This window comes from Taudactylus pleione, unplaced genomic scaffold, assembly GCF_031769625.1.
Source record: "Taudactylus pleione unplaced genomic scaffold, aTauple2 ptg000317l, whole genome shotgun sequence".
NCBI classification, from domain to species: Eukaryota; Metazoa; Chordata; class Amphibia; order Anura; family Myobatrachidae; genus Taudactylus; species Taudactylus pleione.
In genome coordinates, this window is record NW_028284718.1 from 4440731 (window position 1) to 4453714 (window position 12984).

At 33.1% G+C, this 12984-nt stretch overlaps 8 non-coding genes across 8 annotated transcripts; all 8 read right to left on the bottom strand.

The window, feature by feature from the left end:
* Positions 1–675: 675 nt before the first annotated feature.
* Positions 676–747, bottom strand: TRNAP-AGG (transfer RNA proline (anticodon AGG)). The gene has a single exon. It is a non-coding gene; the product is annotated as a tRNA-Pro (tRNA).
* A 1217-nt stretch (positions 748–1964) lies between these two features.
* TRNAP-AGG (transfer RNA proline (anticodon AGG)) lies at positions 1965–2036 on the bottom strand. The gene has a single exon. It is a non-coding gene; the product is annotated as a tRNA-Pro (tRNA).
* Positions 2037–4540: 2504 nt separating this feature from the next.
* On the bottom strand, positions 4541–4612 carry TRNAP-AGG (transfer RNA proline (anticodon AGG)). The gene has a single exon. It is a non-coding gene; the product is annotated as a tRNA-Pro (tRNA).
* A 1217-nt stretch (positions 4613–5829) lies between these two features.
* On the bottom strand, positions 5830–5901 carry TRNAP-AGG (transfer RNA proline (anticodon AGG)). Its single transcript has one exon. It is a non-coding gene; the product is annotated as a tRNA-Pro (tRNA).
* A 2504-nt stretch (positions 5902–8405) lies between these two features.
* Positions 8406–8477, bottom strand: TRNAP-AGG (transfer RNA proline (anticodon AGG)). Its single transcript has one exon. It is a non-coding gene; the product is annotated as a tRNA-Pro (tRNA).
* A 1215-nt stretch (positions 8478–9692) lies between these two features.
* Positions 9693–9764, bottom strand: TRNAP-AGG (transfer RNA proline (anticodon AGG)). The gene has a single exon. It is a non-coding gene; the product is annotated as a tRNA-Pro (tRNA).
* A 1217-nt stretch (positions 9765–10981) lies between these two features.
* Positions 10982–11053, bottom strand: TRNAP-AGG (transfer RNA proline (anticodon AGG)). The gene has a single exon. It is a non-coding gene; the product is annotated as a tRNA-Pro (tRNA).
* A 1217-nt stretch (positions 11054–12270) lies between these two features.
* On the bottom strand, positions 12271–12342 carry TRNAP-AGG (transfer RNA proline (anticodon AGG)). Its single transcript has one exon. It is a non-coding gene; the product is annotated as a tRNA-Pro (tRNA).
* Between the last annotated feature and the right edge of the window lie 642 nt (positions 12343–12984).

Below are 12984 nucleotides of genomic sequence, written 5' to 3' on the forward strand. Positions count from 1 at the left end.
ATCGATAAAATCCAAGACTTGTAAAAAGCTATGTGTAAATCATGCATAAATAGAAGAAAGGCAATAGGAAAATGATGAAGGCAAGATTCATAAGTATGTACAAATTCTATTGGGAGTATGGCAAAAACAAAACTCAGTTGATGCTATTGACTTAGCCAATTGAGAAAATTAGATATATATAAACCATGAGATGCACCGTAAAAAGAAAGAGAGGGCTCGTCAGGGAATTGAACCAGGGACCTGTCGCGCCCAAAACGAAAATCATAGAATCATCAAGTAAGCATGTTTTATTTGATATCTTAACCAATTTTATGTGAAAATTATATTAATTTAAAGCAGTCACTAATGTGTACAAGGAGGAAATATTAGCATAAATAAAATATTTCCTAATAGTCAATAATTTTCTAAGTATACTTGCTTGAAAATTGCTGTGCAAAGTTTTATGATGCCCAGCAGTGTTTTTCTGATGGATAAAACCCAAGACATGTCACATGCTGTGTGCAGATAAGTACTTACAAATAATTATAGCAGTTTGACAAAAAACAAAATTCAATTGTGCAAATTAGTAAATACAATCTATTTTGAGAGTTTTGAAAAAACAACATTCAGTTGAAATTCTCTCAGGAAATTGACTACTATAAGATAATAGAACCATTTCAAAGAATCTGAAAATCTGGGCTCGTCCGGGATTTGAACCCGGGACCTCTCGCACCCTAAGCGAGAATCATACCCCTCGACCAACGAGCCACCTACCTGAAGATTTTTCTTTGGATTTTTCAATTGATTTTTAGAAAATAGCTTTTTGTTTTTAAAACACCATATACATTTATGTAAAAATGAATTTGTAGAATAAATAAAATATTTCCTCATGGTCCAGTTGATAGTTTTCTAAGGTATGCATATAGGAAAAGTGCAGGGAAAAGATTTGTGAGTGCCTACAGAGTTTGGGCTTCTCTCATGGACGAAGCTAAAGACTTGTCATTTGCAATGTACAAATCATGCTTCCAGACACAGAAGAAAGGCAAAAGAAAACCTTGCAATTTCATTTTTGAACGTTTTGTGTTTCAAAGTGAGACTATTCTTTTAAAACATTCAAAGCTATCTAGACAGAAGGGAACCTGCAGTTTTCCTGATATACCACAATACGGTTGAAATTTTAATAAGTATGCTCTTATTTGTAGTACAACTAAAATGTTTCCGTAAGATTCTATTGATAGTTTTCTATGTGTGCTTATTTGGAAAGTGCAGTGACAAGATATAATAATGGCGACAGAGTTTGGACTTGTCTGATCAATAAAATCCAAGACTTGTAAAAAGCTATGTGTAAATCATGCATAAATAGAAGAAAGGCAATAGGAAAATGATGAAGGCAAGATTCATAAGTATGTACAAATTCTATTGGGAGTATGGCAAAAACAAAACTCAGTTGATGCTATTGACTTAGCCAATTGAGAAAATTAGATATATATAAACCATGAGATGCACCGTAAAAAGAAAGAGAGGGCTCGTCAGGGAATTGAACCAGGGACCTGTCGCGCCCAAAATGAAAATCATAGAATCATCAAGTAAGCATGTTTTATTTGATATCTTAACCAATTTTATGTGAAAATTATATTAATTTAAAGCAGTCACTAATGTGTACAAGGAGGAAATATTAGCAAAAATAAAATATTTCCTAATAGTCAATAATTTTCTAAGTATACTTGCTTGAAAATTGCTGTGCAAAGTTTTATGATGCCCAGCAGAGTTTTTCTGATGGATAAAACCCAAGACATGTCACATGCTGTGTGCAGATAAGTACTTACAAATAATTTTAGCAGTTTGACAAAAAACAAAATTCAATTGTGCAAATTAGTAAATACAATCTATTTTGAGAGTTTTGAAAAAACAACATTCAGTTGAAATTCACTCAGGAAATTGACTACTATAAGATAATAGAACCATTTCAAAGAATCTGAAAATCTGGGCTCGTCCGGGATTTGAACCCGGGACCTCTCGCACCCTAAGCGAGAATCATACCCCTCGACCAACGAGCCACCTCTGAAGATTTTTCTTTGGATTTTTCAATCGATTCTTAGAAAATAGCTTTTTGTTTTTAAAACACCATATACATTTATGTAAAAATGAATTTGTAGAATAAATAAAATATTTCCTTATGGTCCAGTAGATAGTTTTCTAAGGTATGCATATAGGAAAAGTGCAGGGACAAGATTTGTGAGTGCCTACAGAGTTTGGGCTTCTCTCATGGATGAAGCTAAAGACTTGTCATTTGCAATGTACAAATCATGCTTCCAGACACAGAAGAAAGGCAAAAGAAAACCTTGCAATTTCATTTTTGAACTTTTTGTGTTTCAAAGTGAGACTATTCTTTTAAAACATTCAAAGCTATCTAGACAGAAGGGAACCTGCAGTTTTCCTGATATACCACAATACGGTTGAAATTTTAATAAGTATGCTCTTATTTGTAGTACAACTAAAATGTTTCCGTAAGATTCTATTGATAGTTTTCTATGTGTGCTTATTTGGAAAGTGCAGTGACAAGATATAAAAATGGCGACAGAGTTTGGACTTGTCTGATCGATAAAACCCAAGACTTGTAAAAAGCAATGTGTAAATCATGCATAAATAGAAGAAAGGCAATAGGAAAATGATGAAGGCAAGATTCATAAGTATGTACAAATTCTATTGGGAGTATGGCAAAAACAAAACTCAGTTGATGCTATTGACTTAGCCAATTGAGAAAATCAGATATATATAAACCATGAGATGCACCATAAAAAGAAAGAGAGGGCTTGTCAGGGAATTGAACCAGGGACCTGTCGCGCCCAAAACGAAAATCATAGAATCATCAAGTAAGCATGTTTTATTTGATATCTTAACCAATTTTATGTGAAAATTATATTATTTTAAAACAGTCACTAATGTGTACAAGGAGGAAATATTAGCATAAATAAAATATTTCCTAATAGTCAATAATTTTCTAAGTATACTTGCTTGAAAATTGCTGTGCAAAGTTTTATGATGCCCAGCAGTGTTTTTCTGATGGATAAAACCCAAGACATGTCACATGCTGTGTGCAGATAAGTACTTACAAATAATTATAGCAGTTTGACAAAAAACAAAATTCAATTGTGCAAATTAGTAAATACAATCTATTTTGAGAGTTTTGAAAAAACAACATTCAGTTGAAATTCTCTCAGGAAATTGACTACTATAAGATAATAGAACCATTTCAAAGAATCTGAAAATCTGGGCTCGTCCGGGATTTGAACCGGGGACCTCTCGCAGCCTAAGCGAGAATCATAGCCCTCGACCAACGAGCCACCTACCTGAAGATTTTTCTTTGGATTTTTCAATTGATTTTTAGAAAATAGCTTTTTGTTTTTAAAACACCATATACATTTATGTAAAAATGAATTTGTAGAATAAATAAAATATTTCCTTATGGTCCAGTTGATAGTTTTCTAAGGTATGCATATAGGAAAAGTGCAGGGAAAAGATTTGTGAGTGCCTACAGAGTTTGGGCTTCTCTCATGGACGAAGCTAAAGACTTGTCATTTGCAATGTACAAATCATGCTTCCAGACACAGAAGAAAGGCAAAAGAAAACCTTGCAATTTCATTTTTGAACGTTTTGTGTTTCAAAGTGAGACTATTCTTTTAAAACATTCAAAGCTATCTAGACAGAAGGGAACCTGCAGTTTTCCTGATATACCACAATACGGTTGAAATTTTAATAAGTATGCTCTTATTTGTAGTACAACTAAAATGTTTCCGTAAGATTCTATTGATAGTTTTCTATGTGTGCTTATTTGGAAAGTGCAGTGACAAGATATAATAATGGCGACAGAGTTTGGACTTGTCTGATCGATAAAATCCAAGACTTGTAAAAAGCTATGTGTAAATCATGCATAAATAGAAGAAAGGCAATAGGAAAATGATGAAGGCAAGATTCATAAGTATGTACAAATTCTATTGGGAGTATGGCAAAAACAAAACTCAGTTGATGCTATTGACTTAGCCAATTGAGAAAATTAGATATATATAAACCATGAGATGCACCGTAAAAAGAAAGAGAGGGCTCGTCAGGGAATTGAACCAGGGACCTGTCGCGCCCAAAACGAAAATCATAGAATCATCAAGTAAGCATGTTTTATTTGATATCTTAACCAATTTTATGTGAAAATTATATTAATTTAAAGCAGTCACTAATGTGTACAAGGAGGAAATATTAGCATAAATAAAATATTTCCTAATAGTCAATAATTTTCTAAGTATACTTGCTTGAAAATTGCTGTGCAAAGTTTTATGATGCCCAGCAGTGTTTTTCTGATGGATAAAACCCAAGACATGTCACATGCTGTGTGCAGATAAGTACTTACAAATAATTATAGCAGTTTGACAAAAAACAAAATTCAATTGTGCAAATTAGTAAATACAATCTATTTTGAGAGTTTTGAAAAAACAACATTCAGTTGAAATTCTCTCAGGAAATTGACTACTATAAGATAATAGAACCATTTCAAAGAATCTGAAAATCTGGGCTCGTCCGGGATTTGAACCCGGGACCTCTCGCACCCTAAGCGAGAATCATACCCCTCGACCAACGAGCCACCTACCTGAAGATTTTTCTTTGGATTTTTCAATTGATTTTTAGAAAATAGCTTTTTGTTTTTAAAACACCATATACATTTATGTAAAAATGAATTTGTAGAATAAATAAAATATTTCCTCATGGTCCAGTTGATAGTTTTCTAAGGTATGCATATAGGAAAAGTGCAGGGAAAAGATTTGTGAGTGCCTACAGAGTTTGGGCTTCTCTCATGGACGAAGCTAAAGACTTGTCATTTGCAATGTACAAATCATGCTTCCAGACACAGAAGAAAGGCAAAAGAAAACCTTGCAATTTCATTTTTGAACGTTTTGTGTTTCAAAGTGAGACTATTCTTTTAAAACATTCAAAGCTATCTAGACAGAAGGGAACCTGCAGTTTTCCTGATATACCACAATACGGTTGAAATTTTAATAAGTATGCTCTTATTTGTAGTACAACTAAAATGTTTCCGTAAGATTCTATTGATAGTTTTCTATGTGTGCTTATTTGGAAAGTGCAGTGACAAGATATAATAATGGCGACAGAGTTTGGACTTGTCTGATCAATAAAATCCAAGACTTGTAAAAAGCTATGTGTAAATCATGCATAAATAGAAGAAAGGCAATAGGAAAATGATGAAGGCAAGATTCATAAGTATGTACAAATTCTATTGGGAGTATGGCAAAAACAAAACTCAGTTGATGCTATTGACTTAGCCAATTGAGAAAATTAGATATATATAAACCATGAGATGCACCGTAAAAAGAAAGAGAGGGCTCGTCAGGGAATTGAACCAGGGACCTGTCGCGCCCAAAATGAAAATCATAGAATCATCAAGTAAGCATGTTTTATTTGATATCTTAACCAATTTTATGTGAAAATTATATTAATTTAAAGCAGTCACTAATGTGTACAAGGAGGAAATATTAGCAAAAATAAAATATTTCCTAATAGTCAATAATTTTCTAAGTATACTTGCTTGAAAATTGCTGTGCAAAGTTTTATGATGCCCAGCAGAGTTTTTCTGATGGATAAAACCCAAGACATGTCACATGCTGTGTGCAGATAAGTACTTACAAATAATTTTAGCAGTTTGACAAAAAACAAAATTCAATTGTGCAAATTAGTAAATACAATCTATTTTGAGAGTTTTGAAAAAACAACATTCAGTTGAAATTCACTCAGGAAATTGACTACTATAAGATAATAGAACCATTTCAAAGAATCTGAAAATCTGGGCTCGTCCGGGATTTGAACCCGGGACCTCTCGCACCCTAAGCGAGAATCATACCCCTCGACCAACGAGCCACCTCTGAAGATTTTTCTTTGGATTTTTCAATCGATTCTTAGAAAATAGCTTTTTGTTTTTAAAACACCATATACATTTATGTAAAAATGAATTTGTAGAATAAATAAAATATTTCCTTATGGTCCAGTAGATAGTTTTCTAAGGTATGCATATAGGAAAAGTGCAGGGACAAGATTTGTGAGTGCCTACAGAGTTTGGGCTTCTCTCATGGATGAAGCTAAAGACTTGTCATTTGCAATGTACAAATCATGCTTCCAGACACAGAAGAAAGGCAAAAGAAAACCTTGCAATTTCATTTTTGAACTTTTTGTGTTTCAAAGTGAGACTATTCTTTTAAAACATTCAAAGCTATCTAGACAGAAGGGAACCTGCAGTTTTCCTGATATACCACAATACGGTTGAAATTTTAATAAGTATGCTCTTATTTGTAGTACAACTAAAATGTTTCCGTAAGATTCTATTGATAGTTTTCTATGTGTGCTTATTTGGAAAGTGCAGTGACAAGATATAAAAATGGCGACAGAGTTTGGACTTGTCTGATCGATAAAACCCAAGACTTGTAAAAAGCAATGTGTAAATCATGCATAAATAGAAGAAAGGCAATAGGAAAATGATGAAGGCAAGATTCATAAGTATGTACAAATTCTATTGGGAGTATGGCAAAAACAAAACTCAGTTGATGCTATTGACTTAGCCAATTGAGAAAATCAGATATATATAAACCATGAGATGCACCATAAAAAGAAAAAGAGGGCTCGTCAGGGAATTGAACCAGGGACCTGTCGCGCCCAAAACGAAAATCATAGAATCATCAAGTAAGCATGTTTTATTTGATATCTTAACCAATTTTATGTGAAAATTATATTATTTTAAAACAGTCACTAATGTGTACAAGGAGGAAATATTAGCATAAATAAAATATTTCCTAATAGTCAATAATTTTCTAAGTATACTTGCTTGAAAATTGCTGTGCAAAGTTTTATGATGCCCAGCAGTGTTTTTCTGATGGATAAAACCCAAGACATGTCACATGCTGTGTGCAGATAAGTACTTACAAATAATTATAGCAGTTTGACAAAAAACAAAATTCAATTGTGCAAATTAGTAAATACAATCTATTTTGAGAGTTTTGAAAAAACAACATTCAGTTGAAATTCTCTCAGGAAATTGACTACTATAAGATAATAGAACCATTTCAAAGAATCTGAAAATCTGGGCTCGTCCGGGATTTGAACCGGGGACCTCTCGCAGCCTAAGCGAGAATCATAGCCCTCGACCAACGAGCCACCTACCTGAAGATTTTTCTTTGGATTTTTCAATTGATTTTTAGAAAATAGCTTTTTGTTTTTAAAACACCATATACATTTATGTAAAAATGAATTTGTAGAATAAATAAAATATTTCCTTATGGTCCAGTTGATAGTTTTCTAAGGTATGCATATAGGAAAAGTGCAGGGAAAAGATTTGTGAGTGCCTACAGAGTTTGGGCTTCTCTCATGGACGAAGCTAAAGACTTGTCATTTGCAATGTACAAATCATGCTTCCAGACACAGAAGAAAGGCAAAAGAAAACCTTGCAATTTCATTTTTGAACGTTTTGTGTTTCAAAGTGAGACTATTCTTTTAAAACATTCAAAGCTATCTAGACAGAAGGGAACCTGCAGTTTTCCTGATATACCACAATACGGTTGAAATTTTAATAAGTATGCTCTTATTTGTAGTACAACTAAAATGTTTCCGTAAGATTCTATTGATAGTTTTCTATGTGTGCTTATTTGGAAAGTGCAGTGACAAGATATAATAATGGCGACAGAGTTTGGACTTGTCTGATCAATAAAATCCAAGACTTGTAAAAAGCTATGTGTAAATCATGCATAAATAGAAGAAAGGCAATAGGAAAATGATGAAGGCAAGATTCATAAGTATGTACAAATTCTATTGGGAGTATGGCAAAAACAAAACTCAGTTGATGCTATTGACTTAGCCAATTGAGAAAATTAGATATATATAAACCATGAGATGCACCGTAAAAAGAAAGAGAGGGCTCGTCAGGGAATTGAACCAGGGACCTGTCGCGCCCAAAACGAAAATCATAGAATCATCAAGTAAGCATGTTTTATTTGATATCTTAACCAATTTTATGTGAAAATTATATTAATTTAAAGCAGTCACTAATGTGTACAAGGAGGAAATATTAGCAAAAATAAAATATTTCCTAATAGTCAATAATTTTCTAAGTATACTTGCTTGAAAATTGCTGTGCAAAGTTTTATGATGCCCAGCAGAGTTTTTCTGATGGATAAAACCCAAGACATGTCACATGCTGTGTGCAGATAAGTACTTACAAATAATTTTAGCAGTTTGACAAAAAACAAAATTCAATTGTGCAAATTAGTAAATACAATCTATTTTGAGAGTTTTGAAAAAACAACATTCAGTTGAAATTCACTCAGGAAATTGACTACTATAAGATAATAGAACCATTTCAAAGAATCTGAAAATCTGGGCTCGTCCGGGATTTGAACCCGGGACCTCTCGCACCCTAAGCGAGAATCATACCCCTCGACCAACGAGCCACCTCTGAAGATTTTTCTTTGGATTTTTCAATCGATTTTTAGAAAATAGCTTTTTGTTTTTAAAACACCATATACATTTATGTAAAAATGAATTTGTAGAATAAATAAAATATTTCCTTATGGTCCAGTAGATAGTTTTCTAAGGTATGCATATAGGAAAAGTGCAGGGACAAGATTTGTGAGTGCCTACAGAGTTTGGGCTTCTCTCATGGACGAAGCTAAAGACTTGTCATTTGCAATGTACAAATCATGCTTCCAGACACAGAAGAAAGGCAAAAGAAAACCTTGCAATTTCATTTTTGAACGTTTTGTGTTTCAAAGTGAGACTATTCTTTTAAAACATTCAAAGCTATCTAGACAGAAGGGAACCTGCAGTTTTCCTGATATACCACAATACGGTTGAAATTTTAATAAGTATGCTCTTATTTGTAGTACAACTAAAATGTTTCCGTAAGATTCTATTGATAGTTTTCTATGTGTGCTTATTTGGAAAGTGCAGTGACAAGATATAAAAATGGCGACAGAGTTTGGACTTGTCTGATCGATAAAACCCAAGACTTGTAAAAAGCTATGTGTAAATCATGCATAAATAGAAGAAAGGCAATAGGAAAATGATGAAGGCAAGATTCATAAGTATGTACAAATTCTATTGGGAGTATGGCAAAAACAAAACTCAGTTGATGCTATTGACTTAGCCAATTGAGAAAATCAGATATATATAAACCATGAGATGCACCGTAAAAAGAAAGAGAGGGCTCGTCAGGGAATTGAACCAGGGACCTGTCGCGCCCAAAACGAAAATCATAGAATCATCAAGTAAGCATGTTTTATTTGATATCTTAACCAATTTTATGTGAAAATTATATTATTTTAAAACAGTCACTAATGTGTACAAGGAGGAAATATTAGCATAAATAAAATATTTCCTAATAGTCAATAATTTTCTAAGTATACTTGCTTGAAAATTGCTGTGCAAAGTTTTATGATGCCCAGCAGAGTTTTTCTGATTGATAAAACCCAAGACATGTCACATGCTGTGTGCAGATAAGTACTTACAAATAATTTTAGCAGTTTGACAAAAAACAAAATTCAATTGTGCAAATTAGTAAATACAATCTATTTTGAGAGTTTTGAAAAAACAACATTCAGTTGAAATTCACTCAGGAAATTGACTACTATAAGATAATAGAACCATTTCAAAGAATCTGAAAATCTGGGCTCGTCCGGGATTTGAACCCGGGACCTCTCACACCCTAAGCGAGAATCATACCCCTAGACCAACGAGCCACCTACCTGAAGATTTTTCTTTGGATTTTTCAATTGATTTTTAGAAAATAGCTTTTTGTTTTTAAAACACCATATACATTTATGTAAAAATGAATTTGTAGAATAAATAAAATATTTCCTTATGGTCCAGTTGATAGTTTTCTAAGGTATGCATATAGGAAAAGTGCAGGGACAAGATTTGTGAGTGCCTACAGAGTTTGGGCTTCTCTCATGGACGAAGCTAAAGACTTGTCATTTGCAATGTACAAATCATGCTTCCAGACACAGAAGAAAGGCAAAAGAAAACCTTGCAATTTCATTTTTGAACTTTTTGTGTTTCAAAGTGAGACTATTCTTTTAAAACATTCAAAGCTATCTAGACAGAAGGGAACCTGCAGTTTTCCTGATATACCACAATACGGTTGAAATTTTAATAAGTATGCTCTTATTTGTAGTACAACTAAAATGTTTCCGTAAGATTCTATTGATAGTTTTCTATGTGTGCTTATTTGGAAAGTGCAGTGACAAGATATAAAAATGGCGACAGAGTTTGGACTTGTCTGATCGATAAAACCCAAGACTTGTAAAAAGCTATGTGTAAATCATGCATAAATAGAAAAAAGGCAATAGGAAAATGATGAAGGCAAGATTCATAAGTATGTACAAATTCTATTGGGAGTATGGCAAAAACAAAACTCAGTTGATGCTATTGACTTAGCCAATTGAGAAAATCAGATATATATAAACCATGAGATGCACCGTAAAAAGAAAGAGAGGGCTCGTCAGGGAATTGAACCAGGGACCTGTCGCGCCCAAAACGAAAATCATAGAATCATCAAGTAAGCATGTTTTATTTGATATCTTAACCAATTTTATGTGAAAATTATATTATTTTAAAGCAGTCACTAATGTGTACAAGGAGGAAATATTAGCATAAATAAAATATTTCCTAATAGTCAATAATTTTCTAAGTATACTTGCTTGAAAATTGCTGTACAAAGTTTTATGATGCCCAGCAGAGTTTTTCTGATGGATAAAACCCAAGACATGTCACATGCTGTGTGCAGATAAGTACTTACAAATAATTTTAGCAGTTTGACAAAAAACAAAATTCAATTGTGCAAATTAGTAAATACAATCTATTTTGAGAGTTTTGAAAAAACAACATTCAGTTGAAATTCACTCAGGAAATTGACTACTATAAGATAATAGAACCATTTCAAAGAATCTGAAAATCTGGGCTCGTCCGGGATTTGAACCCGGGACCTCTCACACCCTAAGCGAGAATCATACCCCTAGACCAACGAGCCACCTACCTGAAGATTTTTCTTTGGATTTTTCAATTGATTTTTAGAAAATAGCTTTTTGTTTTTAAAACACCATATACATTTATGTAAAAATGAATTTGTAGAATAAATAAAATATTTCCTTATGGTCCAGTTGATAGTTTTCTAAGGTATGCATATAGGAAAAGTGCAGGGACAAGATTTGTGAGTGCCTACAGAGTTTGGGCTTCTCTCATGGACGAAGCTAAAGACTTGTCATTTGCAATGTACAAATCATGCTTCCAGACACAGAAGAAAGGCAAAAGAAAACCTTGCAATTTCATTTTTGAACTTTTTGTGTTTCAAAGTGAGACTATTCTTTTAAAACATTCAAAGCTATCTAGACAGAAGGGAACCTGCAGTTTTCCTGATATACCACAATACGGTTGAAATTTTAATAAGTATGCTCTTATTTGTAGTACAACTAAAATGTTTCCGTAAGATTCTATTGATAGTTTTCTATGTGTGCTTATTTGGAAAGTGCAGTGACAAGATATAAAAATGGCGACAGAGTTTGGACTTGTCTGATCGATAAAACCCAAGACTTGTAAAAAGCTATGTGTAAATCATGCATAAATAGAAGAAAGGCAATAGGAAAATGATGAAGGCAAGATTCATAAGTATGTACAAATTCTATTGGGAGTATGGCAAAAACAAAACTCAGTTGATGCTATTGACTTAGCCAATTGAGAAAATCAGATATATATAAACCATGAGATGCACCGTAAAAAGAAAGAGAGGGCTCGTCAGGGAATTGAACCAGGGACCTGTCGCGCCCAAAACGAAAATCATAGAATCATCAAGTAAGCATGTTTTATTTGATATCTTAACCAATTTTATGTGAAAATTATATTATTTTAAAGCAGTCACTAATGTGTACAAGGAGGAAATATTAGCATAAATAAAATATTTCCTAATAGTCAATAATTTTCTAAGTATACTTGCTTGAAAATTGCTGTACAAAGTTTTATGATGCCCAGCAGAGTTTTTCTGATGGATAAAACCCAAGACATGTCACATGCTGTGTGCAGATAAGTACTTACAAATAATTTTAGCAGTTTGACAAAAAACAAAATTCAATTGTGCAAATTAGTAAATACAATCTATTTTGAGAGTTTTGAAAAAACAACATTCACTTGAAATTCACTCAGGAAATTGACTACTATAAGATAATAGAACCATTTCAAAGAAACTGAAAATCTGGGCTCGTCCGGGATTTGAACCCGGGACCTCTCGCACCCTAAGCGAGAATCATACCCCTAGACCAACGAGCCACCTACCTGAAGATTTTTCTTTGGATTTTTCAATTGATTTTTAGAAAATAGCTTTTTGTTTTTAAAACACCATATACATTTATGTAAATATGAATTTGTAGAATAAATAAAATATTTCCTTATGGTCCAGTTGATAGTTTTCTAAGGTATGCATATAGGAAAAGTGCAGGGACAAGATTTGTGAGTGCCTACAGAGTTTGGGCTTCTCTCATGGACGAAGCTAAAGACTTGTCATTTGCAATGTACAAATCATGCTTCCAGACACAGAAGAAAGGCAAAAGAAAACCTTGCAATTTCATTTTTGAACTTTTTGTGTTTCAAAGTGAGACTATTCTTTTAAAACATTCAAAGCTATCTAGACAGAAGGGAACCTGCAGTTTTCCTGATATACCACAATACGGTTGAAATTTTAATAAGTATGCTCTTATTTGTAGTACAACTAAAATGTTTCCGTAAGATTCTATTGATAGTTTTCTATGTGTGCTTATTTGGAAAGTGCAGTGACAAGATATAAAAATGGCGACAGAGTTTGGACTTGTCTGATCGATAAAACCCAAGACTTGTAAAAAGCTATGTGTAAATCATGCATAAATAGAAGAAAGGCAATAGGAAAATGATGAAGGCAAGATTCATAAGTATGTA